Raw genomic sequence first — 19,132 nt, forward strand, 5'->3', positions numbered from 1 at the left:
CCGCAACCTTCAATTCCCATGGTGAGATCTCGCTCTCTACCTTGTGTACTAGGTTTAGGCTCGACAAATTGACCAAGGGCATTCAAAATAGTTTACGGAACCACCTGGAAGTATTTTTCCGTGCGAAAACGCAAGAGTAACGTCCCCTTAAGAATGATTATTTCAAAAAATGGGGCGTGGCAGAAGAGCATGGCCTAGTTTCTGCAAGAAAAGCTGAACCTGCTGAGCATTGTCGACTCTTTTGTAGCTGAAAACTCAGAAGTATTACACTTTCTATCATCCCAGCCCAAAAAGAGCCTCCAGACTTTCTAAATCGATGTCAACGACTTGTAATACTCACTGTCGCATGCCTCTCTGTTTAATATGTTCAGGACAGCATCGGCCACTTCGGTGTTGTTTTCTTCCAGACTGATTCCGGGGTTTCATGCGGTCGCTTTCTGGAACTTTTGCAGTTTTATCTAAAAAATCCCTTTTTGTCTTAGAATCCCGTTTTGTCTACAGAAGGAAGGTGTGTGCATTGGATCCTGTATAGCAACGGTATTTAGTGATCTGTTTTTAGGCTACCATGCTAGAGGCCTCCATCGCTACCTTGAGGGTCCAAAGGTGTTTAAGGTGTTTAAGGTTTTTAGATTTGTTGATGACTTTTTTATTATTTATTGACTGCGACCGAAACTCCCTTAAGCACGACGCTAGGCAGATTTGTGCAGCCTTCCAGAAAAATCGCAGGGCACTAAAACGAACCCATGAACTACCATCTGACGAGGAAATACGCTTTCTTGACATTACCGTTTCAGTCACCGAAAACCACAGTTGCTGAAGCTACGAACATCGTGGAAATAAGCCCCTCTTAGCTTTTCGCTCTGCCCATTCTAAGCTGGTAAAGCGGGGAGTCATTGCAGTTTGCTTTAGAAACGCATTGACAAAATCTTGCCACCACTGCATGCCCAGTTGTTGATTGTAATTGTGTTTGTTGCGCCGCACTTCTGGGTATTATGCCCAGTAGTTTCCACAAACAAGTGAACCGGTTATCCGTCGCGGGCTACCCCGTTACACTTCAAGTCTCGGTAGAAGATCGCACTCTTAGGGAACCTTCCCGCCCGTGAAGAAAACGCACAGAAATCTAGCGAAAGGAAAAAGGCGCCTGTGCTTCCTTACGTGTGAATTGTTTCTAACATCTTAAAAAGTTAGCGACGAAAACAGATGTGACCGTTGTGTTCCCGGCCCCTCATAAGCTAAACAAGATTTGCAAGCTGATGAAACCCAACCCTTCATCCGAACGAGCATGTGGCATTAAATACGAAAACGCGTACCTGAACTGTGTAGATTGCGCTGTATATTGTATCCCTTTATTGTGCTGCAAACAGTATTTTGGATCAAGAAGCTATTAATTGTCTCAACTACCGGCAACGCCAGCACAATAAGGTTGTTGAAAGACAGCGCTCGTTGTGTCGTCTTCTAATCTTGTGCTCCCGTCCACGTTCCGCGCTGTTACCTCAAGATGCATGACAAATATGCCCAAGCTGCTATTCTAAATAACGTTAAGAATTCTTACACCATGCGACTAAACATAGCGGGCCGTCTAGATCTTGTTTCAGAAAATAATTCGCAGTATCGTGTCTGAATATATTTCAGGGTGGACTAATAAACCACGTATCAAGGCAAAGGAGGAAGGCGGGAGTGTCAGAAGCAAGATCTTCCATAGAGGTGTCACCGGATTAACTTTGACTACCTGGGGATATTTAGCGTGCACTGAAATCACGCACCACAGCGACGCTTTTGCGTTTCTTCATCGAACTGAGGCCGCCGCAATCGGGATTGAAGGCGAATGAACGTGTTGTGATGTTAGTGCAGACAGGGCTGGGCAAGATACTTTAGAAAAGTTTCTTCGATACCAATACTGAATACCCTGAACATTTGCATTTTAGATACCCATACAAGATGCATAATCGAAATCGATTTTCGATACAGATACTCGGTACTGTACTGGTGGCGAAATGATTAACGGCGTTAGGCAATTTACCGTGATTTCTGTAATGTTTAGTGCATTCCTAAAGCGTAGTTTTCCAGAAAAGGCAGAAACGAAACCTACAGCGCGGAGTTATTCAAGCTCCTCTGTCAGAGCATCTGGTCTTGTAGGAACTTCACACTGGACTGAAGCCATGGTTTCAGTGAAGTGATCGCTTACACAAGCGGCCCAGCGAAAATTTTATTTAGGCTACCGATCTTTATAAAAACCGAACTGCGGACACTTGGCTGTATATACAAATATATCGGACCCTTTTTCTGTTCCTTTACATTTCATACGACACGTTACTTACCCGCTGGCCCCAGCGTTTTCCTTTGTGCTAAAAGGCACAAATTCGTCCGTTTTAGAGAACTGAGCAGTTAGTCTGCCATTAGTACGATAGCGGACTTTAGAAGCTGTGAATATTGTTCAAAGCTAGACGGAAACGACAAAATTAAAAGGCTGGACGTTTTTATTTGTCCGGAAAGAGCCCGATGTGGGCGCGCTAACATGAGGTAAATGAGAAAGCCTCTCTATATACGCACACCACAGTGTTATAATGAATGAAAATGCCTTTTACCAGCGCCTAAGGCTGAGCCATAGACGCATCTACTCAAGGACACTGAATGTAGTCAGGTAACTCAAGTTTCAATATTGTCGCTTGAGAACTACGGCTGGTTGTACAAAAAAAAAAATAGAAGTACTTTTTTAACCAAGTGGCTAATATGCTGTCAATCAACCGCGTATTTGCATTACAAAAGTAGCGGTTCCCGCCTTTTAGATACAAACACATCTTTAAAAGTTTGTCATGCAAAGTTTGCTAAAAGGTTCGACAAAATAAAGATGCTTGACAGAGCATAATTTGTTATTCAAACTTATGTGCTGAAAATTACATTCATAACTTTCGTGTCGTCTATTGCGTAAAATTTTAGACGTAATATGCTTTCAAGAAAGAAAGTCCAGTTCAAGTCTAGTGCGCTGTTACAATGTTTGATTTTCAAACACTGTAAACTACAAGAACGGCCGACTGCGTTGTGGCCGACTGAGGTCATGGAAGCTCGTGTTCTTGCCGCCACGCAGAGCCGACACGTGGAGCGCAGGGCTTGGAGAAGGGTTTGGTATAATTTACTGCGTTCAACAGTACACCGAGCACACTGCTTGACGAGAATCAGATGCCGCAGAGCCGGACAGTTTGATTTTTTTTTGGTAGGGGAGGGGGGATGGCAAAGGGTGGGAGAGTGGCTAGGGGTACAGGAGTGCGCATATTCCTTAGTGCGTGTTTGCCTTCCTTGCCGTTTGCGCTTTGTTCATTTCTTTCTGTGGGTCCGTTGACGGCTGAGCGGTTTTGTGATACGCACTCAATGCTCACAAGTAAAGATCCGCGTAGATACCTAGCTAACTTTGGCTCTTTTATTCTTAAATAAAGGGAATCTTGAAATGTGGTTGATTCTGAGGGCACGGGGTATTTGTAGGTACGTTAGGCAGTAGTAAAAGCCGAGCTGTCTCTGTGTTTGTACTACCGCCTGAGCTCACGCCCTCAACCCAACGTCTCACAGCAGTTTCAATATTTGCAGTTTTGTTTAGTATCGAGTATCGCTGAAATACATGATACACTAAATAAGTATTTTCGCTACCGATACTTTTGTTTTCAGTACACGACACCTAAAACAGATACACAAAATGTATCTAAAGAAAATATCAAAGATACATGTATCCTCGATACTGCCCATGACTGAGTGCAGTTTAGAGATCCCCAGATGGTGGAAAGTATTGCAGAGTCGTCCGCTACTGCGGCTCCAAATTTTACTTGTTGCAGTCCCGCCCTCTTCCCTTGCCTTGCGGCGCTGGTCACATGTCCGCTCAGACGTGTACCAGGTACTGCGCCTTCCCTTTCCCATAACTCAATCAACCGATTTGTCAAATGAAATGGTGGCATTTTAGCGAGAAATGTGTGAATAAAATAAACATCAAAACCAGCATTGTGCCCTATTTCAACCGAGCTATTTCTGACATTCAGTTCAACACTGTTAGCCTCCTGTAGTATGTTCTCGCGGCCATGGAAGAATTCATGTCGTTCATCCCTAAATTACGACTAATAGTCTTAGTCAAAGAGATCTTATTGGTTGAAGATAACACAGTAATAGTATTAGTATTTATTCCTGATTTTCAAAGGAATTTATTGTTTTCTGTTGTTATTTGTTTTATTGACGTGCTGCTTGCCTAAATTATCAGAAATAATGTGTGCGCAGATATATATGCGCCTGATCACGCCCCCTTGTCCATGGCTAACGTACTGTACCTGACGTTTAATTTACTTCGAAGTACATTTTAACTTAGTATTTTCCAGCACAGCGGAAAGAGTGGCTGAAATATTGTTTGCATTAACATCAACGTTTCTCACAAATTTAGGAGTGAAACTATCTTGATACCTTCATTAGGAATGTGAGCGAATGCAGGCTCCACCCTTCTCAGTAACAGCGGAAAAGTGTGTGTAAAACGTATGAGATGAACTCCAAGAAGCTGCATCAGTTGTCGCATTAAATAAATCATTAATGTGTTAAACACATTCTTGTATATAGTCAACGGTTATTCACTGTTGTGGCGATAAAACACCTATTTTATTTTGAAGACATCAAGACATTTCTTCTTAATGACATAACGCCAGTCACTCGTATAGTACACAATTACCCGCCTGCTACGCGAACTCGCGGGCGGGGTGTCTCACAAAGGCGATAGAGGTACAAGCCTTCTTTATTGAAGGAATCTGTGAACAAATGAAACACATTGGGCAGTATCTTCCTTCTATCTTTCGAGAATAGGTTCCTCGATCAGCGAGGTTGGGCTAGCTGCATTGCTTTCGTACCACTCACGATAGATAATATACATATATACAGGGACCACATTATCCGGGCACTTGTAATATTTCTGAAAAGATTGTACAGGGTAATGAATATTTGGGGGCTGGGATTTAAGAAAATCATATGCAAAATCTACTGCCCCATTCGGGCTGAAATAAAGTTCACAAAGTAGCAAAATATAGTCTACGTTATCTAATAAGTGATTTAACATCGGTACTTGCCTAGATTTCCCGCAATCGAGAAAAAACTGCTCTCGGTGGCGTGCACAATTTTCGCAAAATAGAGTCGAAAAGCTATTTTGACATGATACGTCATCTTTCGAGCGGTGAGACAAGCTCCATCCCGGCCGTTGGTGCGCTTGCCCCGCTGCCCGACAGATGACGCACCATGTCAAAATAGCTTTTCGACTATCTTCTGCGATAATTGTGCACGCCGCCGAGAGCAGTTTTTTCTCGATTTCGGAAAATCTAGGCTGGTACCGATGTTGAATCACTTATCAGATAACGTAGACGATATTTTCCTACTTTGTGAACGTTATTTCAGCTCGAATGGGGTGGTAGATTTTGCATAGGAATGTTGGAAATCCCAGCCCCCAAATATTCAAGACCCTGTACATCCGCAACTTCCGATGCACTATCAAGCGCAACAGGTAGACTTCGAGTGCTCTCCCACTGAATAAAAAACAGATGTAAAGCTCATAGTAGCATCTTATTGTTATCGTATTTGCTTCAAATTATCAGAATATTGACGCTCTAGGCTATGAGAACGTTCCGGCAATAGTAAGATTTAGAACTTAGTGGCAGAAATTGGTTAAGATGCCCAAGTCTATCTTTTTTCTCGGGCGAGTTGTCACTCAGCAGAAGCTGAGATATTCGAATTCAGCACTTTGTGTAGCGTTATTCACGACTGAATACATGATATAATAGGTATGAATTACCTTCCCGAAGCACCTCAGACTATTTATAGATGCCTTTGTAAAAATGCCCTGAAATTTCGACCACCTGGGATTCTTTAACCTACCCTCACATCGCACAGTACACAGGCGCCTTGCTGTTTGTTTCCATGAAAAAGCGGTCGTCACGGCCAAGACTTCATCTCGAATCTTTGTGTTCAGTAGTCTAGCTCCCTAACTCTGAGCCACCGCGGCGACGTTATCACTGACATTCTATCGCAACCAAGGGGGCGAAGGAACAAAGCTAAGCCTATTATTTCGCAATCGAAGTGTTTGTTATGAATTATAGCGTGAACGTTAAGGCAGCCTGTTTTCGATGGCTCTTTAATACATTTTAGAGTGTTACGTACGGTTGTGCCGGTGAGGTTATCACACAGTAGCCAACCGTCAACAGGATTGTGCCAAGGAGTTGGTTGCGTAGCGGCCGTGACCCGTTTCGTGAACGAGGACTGTCAGCTCCCTGGGCGGTAGCGATGAATCCGAGTCTGCGCCGGTCAGATGAAGAAAAGGCTTTATACACTATTTACACGCATTTACACAACCAGATCGGCTCAGGGGCCGAAAGCTAACATAGCCATACGCGATTTTTCTTGCGCAGCGACCGCCGGGGAGAATCCGCCGCGTCCGCTCTCTCAATGGGCGAACTGCTCCCGATGGACGCTAGTGATGAACTCACACTTGGTGTCTCAAACGGAAGCACTTGAGTCTCCTTAACCGAGAAACAAATGACCCTCAAAATAGTCTAGTCCGACGGCAGCATTTCTGCAGGGCCAACGGGAGAGCTTGCTGCGCTCTTGCTTCAAATATGCCGCGGGGCGAGAAGGGGTCCACTTCTAGGGCCACGGCGCCGAGGTGATGCTTAGCTCATGTTCAAACACGTCGCTTCTCTGCCCTTGGCACGGCTCGCCTCCAGTGCACCGGTGGTTCGCAGAGCAGTATTAAGATTTTGTAAAGGAGGTGTTCGCCGCAGAAATTTGGCGTCCAGCTGAATGACTGGCGGCTTTGGCCGGGCACAACAGTACTCAGTACGTAACAGGGGGGGGGGGGGGGGTTATTTCTAGTCCAGGCCCCGAGAGTCCTTAAGGCACGCCAGCTACTGCTTCGTGCTCTTCACACTGCAGTGTCTGCTTCTTCCTTCTCGTGACGCCCCGAAGCACGTGACACTTTCCCCTTCGCTGAAGAAGCCCACAGGGCAAGCAGTTCAAGTAAAGTGCCGGCAATGGAACATTTTTAGAACAGCGACACTCACCAACTGGGTCCTGCGTGATCATCGGCCACTTTCAGCGCGTCTGAATCAAAAATGTAACATTGCACTAATATTTAGATGCTACCTCGGTTGTACTGCTGGCACTTGATACAACTGGCCACATATTGCTGAATGGTTTGACGCATTTTCCGTCTGTAGAATCGTTTCTGTGTGCGGTAAAGCGTCCGGGCGAAACCCAAGTGGACAGAGGTGGCATCGTCATGCATCATTTCACGAACAGGAATGCGGAGATTTCCCAGCACGACCAGAAGAAAGAGCGCACTTCCAGAGTTGAAATTCTTGTAAGGTAGGCCGACTTGAACGCAGAAACGCGCACCTCTTGTAGCATGAGCGGCAGCGAAGAGCGGCGCTGAGAATCAGAAAGCGTTGCTGAAATAGGCGCCAGGTAGTCTTCAAAGTTGTCACTGTCACTACCAGTTGACAAAAGCGGCAAGCGTGAGAGACTGGGTCGGCGTGTTGATGGCCGCTTTTGTATGCCCCAGTGAAGCTGAATTCTTGCAAACACAAAGTCCATTGGGCAAGTCCGTCGCAGAGGCACGGAGATTTGCAAGTCAACAGAGTGAATGATGGTGTGCAACGACGGCAAAAACATTTCCATAAAGGTAGGAATGAAATCGTTGCACCGCGAGAACGACTGCGAGGCACTCTTGTTCTGTAACACTTTTACGAAGTTTCATACCATCTTGCTCAGGGAACGACTAGCATGAGCTGTCAGATGCTCATCGCGTCCATAAGGCTCGGCGAGCAGAGCGCCAACGCCCACGCCGCTAACCTGGCATCGGTGTGAACTTCGATGGGGCAGAAGGGCTGATGTGGCATAGAATATGTCCCGATGTTTGAAGAAATTTGGGAAGGTGGGAGGCAGAATCACAGTCAGCAGTGTAAATGAACATGCCTTTTTGTGCAAAATATACATGAGAGGGTAGGCGATGTCAGCGAGCTGAGCACAAACAGTGAAAGAAGGAATATAATCTTAAAAATCTCCTAAGATCCTTCACCGAGTTCGGTGCTGCAAATTTGAAATTACAGCCTAAATCCTCTGAGGATCCAATCGTACACATTCCGTTTTAACCAAGTAACCAAAGACAATATTCTGGTATTCGCCAAAGTGGCATTTCTTACGTAGAGTTGAGAACGAGGCTTGCTCTCTCAGTGCAGTCAAGGATGATTGCGAGCCGGCTTTTCTGCTCCTAAAAGGTCTTGCAGAAGATCAAAACGTCGCCCAAATAGCACAACCAAATTTCCCACTTGAGTCCTAGCAGAATTGTGTCCATGAATCTTTCAAATGTGACAGGCGCTTTGCAGAATGCAAGGGGAATTAGGTTGAACTCATAAAGACCATCGGGTGTCGGAAATAGTATTTTCTTTTTCGCTCAGACTAATCGGTATCTGACAGTTCCCAGATTTCAAGTGCATCGTCAGTGCGTGGAAGCGGATACACATAATAACGCTATCCCAAATATTTCCCTTTTCGTAGCTCTCTCCACTTTCCTCAATTTACTACAAAACCCATTTCCTTAGCTTCCACGTTTCAGCCCTATAGTTTTGCTACGGCCGCTAAATCCATTGAGCGGCCGTGATTTAGCACTAGTAATAGCGATGTTGTCGTGACGCTGGGGCTAAGTCGACCCGGCCTTCACTTGGTAGCGTGCAGAGACTCCGGGTTCATGAAGGATTGAATCTTCGAATTTGGTGAAATATGTACAAGCAGGTTTAATGGCACTTTGAGAAAACTTATTTACAAGATTATTTACAAGAAAAAGAAGGGTACATCAGCAAAACGGCAAGCGTTAAGAGTTCATAGCGAGAAGCGACTGGATGAGCCGTTTACCCAGGGCTCAGAACGACATTTCGTGCTTTGCAACGTCCTTAAAACCCCCTATGTCCAGCCCCTCTCTGAAGATGCTGACCAACCAAATCCAGGGGACGCCCCTCAGATATCGGCATCCAATCGAACACATCACTGCACTGATGGTCTGAAGCACTGACTGGCCCGGCATTGTTTCGTTGGGCCTGGTCACTTCTTGGCGGGAAAAGTTTGGGAACGGCGAGGAGGTACATTTCTATTCTTCAGCAAAGAATCGATAGGCTGGTTCCGGCAAGTGGATTTCCTTCTCAGAAACCCAAGTGCACGTGCGCGCCGCTTACTGCTCCCAGAATTGTCCCTTTCCGGCAATTGCAAATCTTTCCTGCATTCCCGGGAAATCCTCTAATGGACGTAATCACCTTGCTCCTTTCTTGTCCTGTATGTCAGCGGACGTGTCACTCTGTCGCCTCCTTTGGACAATAAGCATTCCTTACTTGACCATAGCGCTTCTCGACGGGAAGGGTGAACAATTGAACGAAAGCACTTCCGGCTATTTCCCGCAGGGGGACATTTCTTAGTATTTTTCTAGTCGTTCACTTGACAGGGCAAATTTGGCATTTGCAGGGTCTCAACAAAACAAAACAGGCTTACACAAAAGGATTCATGGAATCAGGCTCACTTAGCGCCCTTGTACCAACAGCACATATCCACAGCACTTATCCATGCCCACAGGCGAACAATAGAGCGCGCAAGTGCGGATGATGCACGGACGTAACAATGTGTTGTGCTTTTCTCTTGAGGAATACTGGTGAGCTGGTAATCGCCCTGTGTTTAGTTACCTAATGCGCCCCAACTACAACATGGTTCACTAGTTATTTCTAATGTCCTGCAGATGAGAAGGTGTATGGGTAGATTATGATGAGCAAGGGGTACCTAGTGTGGTGGTCACGGAGAGGGGAAATTTGAAATGAGGGGCTATTTGTTTACAGCTAACCGATTTGCAGGAGGGTCACCCCATTTCTGGCGATGGCGTTCAATTAGACAGGCGCCGAAAAGAAGCTAGCGTTGGAGGATGTCAAGTCAGTACCAATAAATGTAAGAATTTACGCAATGGTTGAAAGCAAAATCAGTTACATTATCTCCTCAAGAAATGGAATGTGAAAGTGACAACCACCCAGGAAGCCACGCTGTCCTCTGGCGAGGATAGGGAAGTAGCTCTCGAGCTTTTTTTCCGAGAATACAATAGTTTTGGTCAGCCATTCTATAGGCTTATGTGGAGGGCGCATGCCGCTCCTGGACAAGACGATGGATATTAGCGCATTGTTTTATTGTGGCTTATATGCTCTGATCTCGCAATTTAAAGTGTTACTTGCGCTTATGACCCTGTAAAGCAGAGTTGTAGAAGGCTATTTCATGTCATTGGTCGACCATTTTTACGCAGATTGTAAAATTATACCCTTGCGAGATTTCAACTGTGTCAGCATGAATGAAGACCGGGGAGTGTTGAGTAAGCTATGTTGTACATGTTGATTTAGCGCTTATTACATCCTCATGGATTCTGGACGAGGAAAAGGACATTGCTCCATTAGAGAGTTTTAGCTGAGCGTTTTTACGGTCAGCGGAGCGGAGCGGGCGAGCGGATACATCAGCGGAGAGGCGCGCGAGAAAAGAGTTTTAGCAGGGCGGATCGCCCATCTTCTCGAGCGGAGTAGAGTCGCTTGCTCTGCTGCTGCAACTCTCGGCCACAATTCGAGTTAGAATGAAAAGAATACCAATTATTCCTGCTAATTATGCGCCAAAACTGTCTAGTAAAGATATATTCTGTGTTTTTAGTTAATTATTTGGTATATTTTGTGTTTTAGATGTACAAAAGAGCAGTCTGTTAAACAGAATATGTTCGTCATTTCTAGTCTAGTCAAGCCGAAACAAAAGTCAGCTGTTTTCTCGCGAATTCGCGAATTGGCGGCTGCTACTGTTGTTTGAATTATGCCGAAGAGCACACTACAGGACCCGCTGCTGCTTCCGCAACTGACCTGGATCGAAGTTGGAGATGGGCAGTGCTTGGAGGTATTTGGCGGACACGACGTGAGCCACTTTCAGTGCGCGGACATTTGAACATTGATACGATAGACGATGGTATCTTTAGGACGTATTTTCGTTTCGAGAAGGAGCATATATGCAGACTTCAGCGGGCTATGTGCATAACCGATAAGGTCGTAACTGCGCAAAGGGTTGCGGTTCCCGGAGATGAAGCCCTCTGCATTACCCTTCGACGGCTGGCACATCCGAACCGGCTATGTAGTCTTGAAGATCTTTTCGGGCGGCATAGTTCAACGATATAATCAGTGACGAAGTTATGCGCCATATCGACGAGCGATTTTTCACTTGCTCGACGATGTAAATAGCCATTCTTGGCTCAGTCTCGAAGCGCCGGAGGAAGTCTCGCAGGTAAGTTGCAATTACAGCAGAATCAATGTCAAGGTTGTGAAAAAAAATTTCTTAACCTAAAATTTATCTTACATTTTGAGGCTGTTCAGCCAAAGGTGCCGCGCTGACAAACTACTGTGGTTTCGCCGATGGTACAGCAAAGGCAATATGCCGACCATCAAGGAATCAGAAACTTTACTTTAGTGGCGACAAGCGGTTTCATGTCTTGAAGCTGTACCGACAGAACGTGCCGCATATCTATTAAGCTAGTGCGCTTTTGGCGAACTGTCGTACATGTTTGTGTGGTGCCCAGGTATCGCATTACTTCGGTCTTGATCCACCAGATCTTGAAACTTACCTTACTCCTCGGTACTTTTACCACTCACAAATATTTCTGAAATGTGTTTTATTTACTCACAAGATGTACAACATTTTACCAGGACAGTTTTCTGGGTATTCATGTCATGCGCGGTTTGCGCTGAAGAAATAAAAAATGTTTGAGCCTGTTCTTTGAACATCCTCTCAACGTTCTCTAGCAGCTTCTCATGTTCTCTGTTATAACGTCTCACCTGCCCTCGTCTAGAGCGAGACGCCGCGCTTCATTTTCAACTTTTATTTTTCAATTTCTTGCGCTTTTCTGCGTAGCGCATAGTCGTTTCTTTCTCGCATGGTGATCAGCTGAAGCTCGATGCTCTGTGACCCTCGGGTGCCTGCAAAAAAAGACAAACAGCTTTATATCAACCTTAAATTCAGTTGAGCTTCTCCACTGGAGCAAAATAGTCACAAATACATGTTTCTACCAGACGCAGTCAGTTGACATGTGACATTCGCGGATAACCGGAACTTTGTATACAGAACGAGTACCACAATATGTACACGTTGTACAAAAATAAAATAGACTGTTATGAGGACAGTAAACAGTTTATCACCCTTGTGTTTCTGCTTGTATGCCATTTTTGTTATGTCTAACAGAGTTCCTCTTGATATGTAGCCTGTGTACTAATTGGCAGAATATTAATGAAGACGTCATTTCTTTCGGTGGGCTTTTAGGATCCTATACAAGCCAGAGTGCAAAGTACAGGTGGAAAGAGAAGTTTCTTGGCCGTGTTAGAGACAATAACGATTGTTTTTGTTTTATCCACCAAGCATGTCAAGCCCACAATGAGGCAGGAAAAAGACAAAGAAACGCATGTTTGGTGATGAGTGTTATGTTAGAGTAATGTGACAGATAAACTAGAATCGGTAATATTCCCGTGAAGCCAGTGGAATAGCTTTTTTTTTAATGAACACAATTTAACTGATCGAGTGCGCAGCTGGGCGCAGCGCCTTTCAATAGAGACTAAAAAAAAAGGGAAAATAGACCTCGGCTGCATCAGCAAGGCGCCTTGAAACATCTGTGGGTATACAAGCCGCGTACATGGTCCTTGCGGTGAAGGCGCTAACGTGTGTGAAAAACCATCTTGGAACAGACACGGCGGCCCGACGAGCGCGCAAACAAAGCTCTCGCCCCATTCAGTGGTTGCTGTGAGGTTTCGAATGTCTCTTCCGAGCGGTGACCGAAACCCAAACAGATGCGCAGCGCCTAATGTTAGGCGATGGGCTTGCCGGTAAAACAGTTCAAACGACAGTTGGTTTGTTCTTAAGTAAGCGAAGGCACTTTCCACACCACAGTAAACGGCAGCCCGCATTCGCGTTTCACGCTTTATAACGCGTAAGTGCTGCTTTTTTTTCCGGCTGCTGTATCATCGAGAAGTACTGTATATTATTTTTATCAGTCATCGAGGCCGGCCGCGCAGCAGCACTGACGGTGATAGACTAGGTTTAAAGACTGCATAATCGTTCTCTCATTTCGCATCAATTCTATTTTAAGCACTGGCATTACACGTTTTAGTTCTGGAAATGTAAAACTCACCTTTTATGGTCCTTGACGTCCTGCTATCACCAGTATATTAGTAAATCCACGCGGTCCTTTGCTCCGCGCAGCGTAAGTTCGCGGCCCATCACATGGTAAGTTCGCGGCCCATCACATCTCCAACTTCAACTCCTTCATGGATCAACTCCCTTCATGGATCACTGCCTTGTCGTGGCGGAGGGGCTTGCGAAACTCGATGAAGTCGTGAGCTCTGCTGTGTAGGGCCACCCAAGAGAGACAGGTCACGGCAGAGAGTTTTAACAAGATGTGACTTTCCACACCACAGTAAACGGCAGCCCGCATTCGCGTTTCACGCTTTATAACGCGTAAGTGCTGCTTTTTTTTCCGGCTGCTGTATCATCGAGAAGTACTGTATATTATTTTTATCAGTCATCGAGGCCGGCCGCGCAGCAGCACTGACGGTGATAGACTAGGTTTAAAGACTGCATAATCGTTCTCTCATTTCGCATCAATTCTATTTTAAGCACTGGCATTACACGTTTTAGTTCTGGAAATGTAAAACTCACCTTTTATGGTCCTTGACGTCCTGCTATCACCAGTATATTAGTAAATCCACGCGGTCCTTTGCTCCGCGCAGCGTAAGTTCGCGGCCCATCACATGGTAAGTTCGCGGCCCATCACATCTCCAACTTCAACTCCTTCATGGATCAACTCCCTTCATGGATCACTGCCTTGTCGTGGCGGAGGGGCTTGCGAAACTCGATGAAGTCGTGAGCTCTGCTGTGTAGGGCCACCCAAGAGAGACAGGTCACGGCAGAGAGTTTTAACAAGATGTGATTCGCTGGAGAAGGTGATGGCAACACACTCCAGTATTTCCTGCCAAGAAAACCCTATGGCCAGTCACAATACCATTACTGATATGGCGCCGGAAGATGATCCCCCAGGTTGTAAGGCGTCCCACATGTTACTGGGGATGAACAAAGGGCGATTCCTAGTACCTCCAGGACGAATGAAGCGGCTGGGCTAAAGCCAAAAGGACGCTCAGTTGTGGATGTGTCGGGAAGCGACCGGACAGTCCGATGTTGAAAGGAGATATATCACATAGCAACATGGAATGTAAGATCTATGACGCAAGGTAAACTGGATGTCGTCATCAGGGAAATGGACAGATTTAACGTTGATATCTTGGGTATCAGCGAGCTCAAGTGGATCGGAATGGGAGAATTTAACTCCGGCGACCATTATGTCTTTTATTGTGGGCACCAATCCAAGAGAAGGAATGGGGTCGCTCTCATAGTAAACAGAAGAATGGGCAAAGCAGTGCTAGGGTACAACCCCAAAAACGACCGAATGATTTCACTTCGGATCCAAGGTCACCCTTTCAAGATAACAATTATCCAAGTCTATGCACCGACCACTACTGCTGAAGAAGCTGACGTTGAGAGATTTTATGCGGGCCTACAATGTCTTTTAGACCGCATTCCATCATCAGACGTCGTTTTTCTCATAGGAGACTGGAATGCTAAGGTCGGGAGAGAAGAAATATCCGGAATTATAGGCAAGTTCGGTCTTGGAGAGCCAAATGAAGCTGGGCAGAGGCTAGTAGAGGTTTGTCAAGAAAACAACCTGACCATAGCGAATACTTATTTTCAACAGCACAAGAGGCGCCTGTACACATGGACTTCACGGGACGGTCTGTACAGGAATCAGATCGATTATATTCTTTGCCGGCAGAGATGGAGAAGCGCTATACAAGCAGTAAAAACAAGGCCTGGGGCCGATTGTGGCACCGATCATCAGCTTCTTGTTGCCAAAATTAAGCTTCGATTGAGGAAAACGGAGAAAACTAAAAGGCCTTTCAGGTATGATCTGGATCAAATTCCATTAGAATATGCTGTGGAAGTGAGGAATCGATTTCAAGAATTAGATCTAGAAGACAGAGAGCCCGAAGAGATGTGGACTGATGTTCGTGATATAATACAAGCAGTTGCTACTAAGGTAGTTCCAAAGCAAAAGAAATGCAAGAAAGCAAACTGGTTATCTGAAGAGGCTTTGAAAATAGCTGAGGAAAGGAGGATGGCACAAGTTATGGGGGGAAGAGAAAGATACAAGGTTCTCAATGCGGATTTTCAGAAAATAGCAAGGAGAGATAAGAATGCCTTCCTTAATATAAAGTGCCAAGCAGTTGAGGACAACAGCCACTTAAGGAACACAAGAGCTCTGTATAAGACAATCAAAGATACCAAAGGAAGCTTCTGTTCTAAGCGTGGCGTGATAAAGGACAAACGAGGCAAGGACCTCACTGAAGCCTCAGAGATAACGACGAGGTGGCAGGAATACACAGCAGAACTGTACAAGAAGGACCCGAATGTGCAAACCCAACATAAGACGGTTATGATTACTGATCTCGAGCCGGGAATCTGAAGAGTGAAGTTGAATGGGCCTTAGCCAGCCTTGCTAAGAACAAAGCTAGCGGAATTGATGGCATTCCAGCTGAGTTGCTTCAAAACCTCAACCATGACGCTGCTAACATTCTGCATATATTATGTCAGAAGATTTGGACAACCCTGCAGTGGCCACAGGATTGGAGGAGGTCAGTTTACATCCCCATTCCAAAGAAAGGCAGTGCCAAAGGTTGTTCCAACTACCGCACGATCGCGCTTATTTCGCATGCTAGGAAGGTGATGTTGAAAATCCTCCAAGGTAGGCTGCAGCAGTATGTGGGTCGGGGGCTTCCGGACATGCAAGCTGGGTTTCGCAAGGGCAGAGGAACTAGAGACCAAATTGCCAACCTTCGCTGGATCATGAAAAAAGCAAGAGAGTTCCAGAAACCCATCTACTTCTGCTTTATTGATTATGCGAAAGCGTTTGACTGCGTAGATCACAGCAGATTGTGGCAAGCTCTCCAAGAGATGGGAGTTGCAATTCACCTCATCTGGCTCCTCAGGAATCTGTATGAAGGACAAGAGGCCACAGTCAGAACTGGGCATGGTCTTACTGATTCGTTTCCGATTGAGAAAGGAGTGAGGCAAGGCTGCATACTGTCGACCTGCCTATTTAACCTATATGCATAGTGCATCATCAGGAAGGCCGGTCTGGACGAGTCTTCAGCTGGAGTGAAGATTGCTGGGAAACGTATCAACAACCTTAGATATGCGGATGATACGACTTTAATAGCAGAAAGTGAAGTGGAACTCAAGAGACTTCTGATGCGCGTGCAAGAAGAGAGTGAGAAGTTTGGGCTTAAACTGAACATTAAAAGACAAAGATCATGGCGTCTTGCCCTATCAAGTCCTGGAGCATCAATGGACAAGAAGTGGAAGCTGTGGCAGATTTTCTCTTCTTGGGCTCCAAGATTACCTCGGAAGGAGACTGCAGCCATGAAATTAGGAGACGCCTGCTTCTGGGAAAGAGAGCAATGGTTAGCCTTGACCGTCTAGTAAAGAGCAGAGACAGTAATCTGCCAACGAAGATCCGTATAACTCGTGCTATGGTCTTTCCAGTTGTGATGTATGATGTGAGAGTTGGACTGTGAAAAAGGCTGACCGCGGAAGAATTGACGCGTTTGAATTGTGATGCTGGCGAAGACTCTTAAGAGTTCCTTGGACTGCCAGAAGATCAAATCAGTCGATATTGTCGACCATAAACCCTGACTGCTCATTGGAGGGTCAAATTCTAAAGTTAAAGCTCAGCTACTTTGGTCATCTGATGAGAAGACAAGAGTCGCTGGAGAAAGATTTGATGTTGGGAAAGGTTGAGGGTTGCCGGAGAAGGGGTAGGCAGCGAACGCGATGGTTAGATGGCATCCTCGAGGCAGTGCAGATGAAGTTATGTGATGTTAGGAAGATAGTGAGGGACCGGAAGGCGTGGCTTGACATGGTCCATCATCATCATCATCATCAGCCTGATTATGCCCACTGCAGGGCGAAGGCCTCTCCCATATTTCTCCACTTAACCCGGTTCTGTGCTAGCTGCATCCACTTGACCCCTGAGAACTTCTTGACATGGTCCATAGGGTCGCGACATGGTCTGACATGGTCCATAGGGTCACGAAGAGTCGGACACGACAGAACGACTGAACTGAACCAACTCCAAACGGCCTCGTCGTTGACACCTCACGCAATAGACACCAGTCTTCCTCAGCTGTGAAACACCTCCGGGCTTTCTTAACTTGTGAAGGGGCCCGAGCTGGGCTCGCCGTCGACAACGGAGCAGCGCCGGTGGCTGTGTTGACGGCTGCCATCTTGATTACCCATACACGCCCGCGCGCTCTTACGCACGCTCGCGCGCTGCCGATCGCTCCGCTAGAGAGGGCTCCCCAGCGGGGCGTAAGCTGCGCGTCGTAAAAACGGTAGCCAGCCCAGCGACGTGCGCATGCGTAGTGGCATCTCTGGCATCTCCGCTCGTCCGCTCCTCTCCGCTGGCCGTAAAAACGCTCAGCTAAATCTCTCTATTTATTCATTTTCATTTTACGCCAGCGCTCAGCTTGGCATGATTTAGGTTTCTTAGGGGTATTATGCATTATTATCGGTTACCTGGTGCGGCCCATATTTTTCAGCGGTCACTACATGATGCCTGTCCAGATAAGAAAGTACGGTCGGTGCGTAACTCTTCGTCGTCAAGAGCTGTAGAAAATGAATAGCTGTCTCCTGTCAGATAGAGTCTATACGCTTGTATCTGCTTGCTTGCAAAACGCGTGGTCGCACATTGATCTCTTCGTTTTTAAAAAGTTGGACTGTTTATACTGGAGACAGAAAATTTGGCCACTGAGACTTCAAAAAGCATCGCATTCCGAATGATGCATCACCTTCGTGTGCTAGGGCGTGCGTTATGTGAGTTACATGAGCTAGAGAGCACTCATCCTGTTACCTTGCAGAATAATCAGTAGTTTTAAATCACACCTCCGCCAATTTTCAACTGGGCGGTACGCAGAGCTTTAATAAGGTCTAGATACGGTATATTTGTACATGAGCAGCCATCTCGAAGTACCCTGAGGGATAAAAAGTAGTGTCCCCTTGTCAAAAAAAGATTAGAATTCAATATGGCGATTTCACCTACAGTGGCGCACCTTCAAAACTAAAGAGCACTGCACAATCTGCAGTGGAGTAACACGAAAGCACGGATGCTGCTGGTTGCTTTTGGTTGCTTAATTCACTGCTAGTTTACCCATTTTAGTCTTCGGTACTTTCATATTACGCGCCAATTCCTTCCTATGCCCTTTTCCGGCTCTACTTCCGGTGGCGTGACACCACATCAGCTACGTCACATTAATTCACTTCTTGTTTATTCATTTTAGCCTTTGTTACTTTCAAATTGCGCTCCAATCCCTTCATATGTCCTTCTTCGGCTTTACTTCCGGTTGCGTGACGTCACATCCTTGAAGTCACAAAAATTTTTTTATTTAACTACTTTAGAGTTTGATGCGTTCAAATGTGGCGCCAAGCCAATCGCTAATGAGACTATTTTCGTCTTTACTTTTTCATCGTTTGCCTCTAATTATATACGTAATTAACCTATTGACTTAAACATTATTTAGGATATAACATTACATCACCCTCTATCAATTGACACCCCTGATTAAACTCTACCACTTCTCAATTGCAACTGCTGCAGACAACGTTTACAATTTTAGCCAGTAATTATAACCTAATAACCTAATGGACCTAATTATTTTTTCTACAGCAACATTACGTCAGCCTCTAACGATTGACATCAGACTTTAACCTCTACCCCTTCTCAATCGCAACTGCTGCGGACACGATTTTGCGGACGCGGCCTGCAGACACGGTCTGCGGACAGAAATCTGGGAACATAGCGAAGTAACGCTTTCGCGTTAATAATAATAATTTGTTCACAGGAAAAGAAAGGCGCAGTACATATCAGACGTGTTCTGTGGACACCTGAACTGCGCCGTAACAGAAGAAAGGAGGGAATGAGAGCAGG

At 45.7% G+C, this 19,132-nt stretch overlaps 1 pseudogene; it reads left to right on the forward strand.

Annotated features, from left to right (window-relative positions):
* Positions 1-10,875: 10,875 nt before the first annotated feature.
* Positions 10,876-17,422, forward strand: LOC146193540 (uncharacterized; annotated as a pseudogene).
* Positions 17,423-19,132: the final 1,710 nt, after the last annotated feature.

Source organism: Amblyomma maculatum, chromosome 4 (assembly GCF_055883805.1).
Source record: "Amblyomma maculatum isolate TAMU_Amacu chromosome 4, ASM5588380v1, whole genome shotgun sequence".
Lineage (NCBI taxonomy): Eukaryota > Metazoa > Arthropoda > Arachnida > Ixodida > Ixodidae > Amblyomma > Amblyomma maculatum.